This window comes from Phocoena phocoena, chromosome 18, assembly GCF_963924675.1.
Source record: "Phocoena phocoena chromosome 18, mPhoPho1.1, whole genome shotgun sequence".
NCBI lineage: Eukaryota > Metazoa > Chordata > Mammalia > Artiodactyla > Phocoenidae > Phocoena > Phocoena phocoena.
This window is the reverse complement of record NC_089236.1, coordinates 18,607,454-18,610,645: the sequence shown is the minus strand read 5'-3', so window position 1 is coordinate 18,610,645 and position 3,192 is coordinate 18,607,454. Positions and strand designations below refer to the sequence as shown.

General features: G+C 51.9%; 1 pseudogene; it reads left to right on the top strand.

Moving 5' to 3' along the window:
- The first annotated feature begins 875 nt into the window (after positions 1 to 875).
- LOC136137519 (calcium-responsive transactivator pseudogene) lies at positions 876 to 1,818 on the top strand (annotated as a pseudogene).
- The last annotated feature ends 1,374 nt before the right edge of the window (positions 1,819 to 3,192 follow it).

The window sequence follows — 3,192 nt, the reverse complement described above, 5'->3', positions numbered from 1 at the left end:
CTGCAAATAACAAATGCTGGAGAGGGTGTGGAGAAAAGGGAACCCTCCTACACTGCTGGTGGGAATGTAAGTTGGTGCAGCCACTATGGAAAACAGTATGGAGGTTCCTCAAAAAACCAAAAATAGAATTACCATATGATCCAGCAATCCCACTCCTGGGCATATATCCAGACAAAACTATAATTGAAAAAGATACATGCACTATTGTGAATAGTGCTCCATGTTCACAGCAGCACTATTCACAATAGACAAGACATGGAAACAACCTAAATGTCCATCGACAAATGAATGGATAAAGAAGATGTGGTACACAGATACAATGGAATAATACTCACCATAAAAAGGGATGAAATAATGCCATTTACAGCAACGTGGATAGACCTAGAGAGTATCATACTAGCTGAAGTAAGTCAGAAAGACAAATACCATATGATATCACTTATATGTGGAATCTAAAATATGGCACAAATAAACCTATCTATGAAACAGAAACAGACTCACAGACATAGAAGACAAATTTACTGTTACCAAAAGGGGAGGGGGGGATGGTGGGAGGGGTGGATTGGGAGTTTGGGGTTAGCAGATGCAAACTATGATATATAGAATTGATAAACAAGGTCCTACTGTATAGCACAGGGAACTGTATTCAATATCCTGAGATAAACCATAATGGAAAAGAACATAAAAAAGAATGTATATATATGTATAACTGAATTACTGTGCCGTTCAGCAGAAGTTAATACAACATTGTAAGTCTACTATATTTCAGTAAAAAAAATCATGAGAGATATTACAAGGGTGCTGAGACATCCCTCAAAGTAAGAAAGGCTTTCGCATCGTTTTAATTTAAAAAGTATAATGGGGCACCCGCCACCATGTCGGTGGCCTTCACATTTGCCCGGCAAAGAGGCAAAGGAGAAGTCATGCAGCAAACCACGCAGAAGATGTTAGATGAGAACCACCACCTGATCCAGTTCATCCTGGACTACCAGAGCAAGGGCAAGACGGTGAGTGCACCCAGTACCAGCAGGCCCTGCACCGGAACGTGGCCTACCAGGCCACGATCTCGAACTCCAACCAGAATATGCAGTCCCTGCTGTACGGCCGCCCACGCTGAGCAGGACGCCGGGCCCTGCCCGCCGGAGGGCTGTTCCGGAGCCCAGGCCCGCACTTCCGGGGCAGCCTCATTGATGCGACAGCCGCCTGCCTGCCGCCGTCCTCCCTCACGCAGGCGCAGACCGACATCGGTCCGAACCACGTGTTCACGCGGCAGACGGCACAGAGCGCGCTGCCCAGTGCCTCCACAAGCGCGTCAGGCAGCAGCCAGGGCTCGGGGCCCGGCTACAGCCACTCGGGACCGGCCTCGCAGAGCGTACCGCTTGCAGGGCCAAGGCGCCATTAGCAACGACATGCCTTGGGCAAACATCAACATGCAGCCCAACCCAGGCGGCTTCGGCCCGCTACAGCTGGGTGCGGGGCGAGAGCCCGCACCACGCAGGCCAGTCCATGGCCATGATGGCCGGAGCGGGCAGGGGAGCAGCGCGGTGGGGCAGCGGCCCACAGGGCGCTACTGGTCCTCCCGGCAAGGCTCCTTCCAGAGTAGCTGTGCCGGGGGGAGAACAACTGTGGCGAGCTGTACGGCCACCGCCAGGCCACCTCGGAGCCCATGAGCCGGACAGAGCCCCCGGACCACACGGCGATTACAACGACCAGCTGGCCTCCTACGCCCAGCAGAGCTACTACCGGTCGTTTGAGGAGTCCACGCAGCACTACCACAACGGCGGTAAGGCCGGCCGGGCTGCGTGCTGCAGGGCCTGATGTGTTCGGGCTTTATGGCAGTGGAGGCCGGGCCCTGTGTCCCCACTTGCCTGTGTGTTAATGAAGGAGGAGAAGGGTCTCTCGGGGTAGACCCACCATGTGGCCCAGCTGACCATCTTGGGGCCTGTGAGCTGCTCTCGGAGCCTCCTCAGTCAAGACTGTCCTTTGTTCCAAAGGCGGGAGGGCGAGCGGCGGGGACCTGGGCACCCCATCTCCCTCCTGAGCCAGGCGGGCGGCACACGTGGGGTGTGTTGGGCATGGTCTGGGCATTCCTTCCTGCTGGCAAATAAGGCGCACCTCTGGCAGAGGGACCTGTCAGACCGAGGGTGAGGCGGCGACGCGCTGGAAGCAGCTCCCCGGACAGAAAGCCCTGGTCTGTGGCGTTCGCCCATTTCCCTGGTGTGAACACTCCCACTCCCAATGACTTAAAACTGCCAAGGTGACATCACCAAAAACGGATTTGGGAAGAAGCAGGCACATTCTGTTCTCTAGCGGGTGCCAGCTGGCCCTGGGCCTGTCGGGTGAAGGGACTTCCCACCGACCCCTGGAAGCCCGGAGAGGAGAGGAAACGATAAGCCCCACAGGGTGACGTGGTCCAGGCTCTCTTGTTTGGATGTCAGGCAGTGGGGAAAATGTAAGGGCTGCCAGGCCCCAGAGAGGAAAAGACAAACGGTACATACGGAACGGGTGACTTGACGATGTGACTTTTGGGGTGACCGTTTCTTAAATTGTAAAAACACAACAAAATTTACCATTTTAACCATTTTAAGTGCACAGTTCAGTGGCATTAAGTACATTCAAGTTGTCGGGCTGCCACCACCATCACCACCATCTCCAGAACCTCTCAACATTTCGAACTGAAACTCTGTCCCCTATCTCCTAACTCCCTATCCCCCACCCCGGCCTTTGGCAGCCACTTTGTGTCTCTGATTTTGGCTACTCTGGGTACCTCATCTAAGTGGAATGATACAATAGTTGTCTTTTTGTGACTGGCTTATTTCACTCAGCATAATGTCCTCAAGGTTCATCCATGTTGTAGCAGGTGTCAGAATTGCCTTCCTATTTAGGGCTGAGTGATATTCCATTGTATGTTTACACCACATTTTGCTTGTCCATTTATCTGTCAATGGACACTTGGGTTGCTTCCACCTTTTAGCTATTGTGAATAGTGCTTCTGTGAACATGGGTTTAAAAATACCTCTTCGAGACCCTGCTTTCAATTCTTTTAGGTATAGGCAGACAGACCTCTGAGATATTGTGGGTTCAGTTCCAGACCATAATAAAGTGAATGTTGCAATTAAAAATTATAATGGAACAAATTAGCCAATAACACTGAAAGACTTGGGATACCCCAGACAGTTGACATTTGCTCAA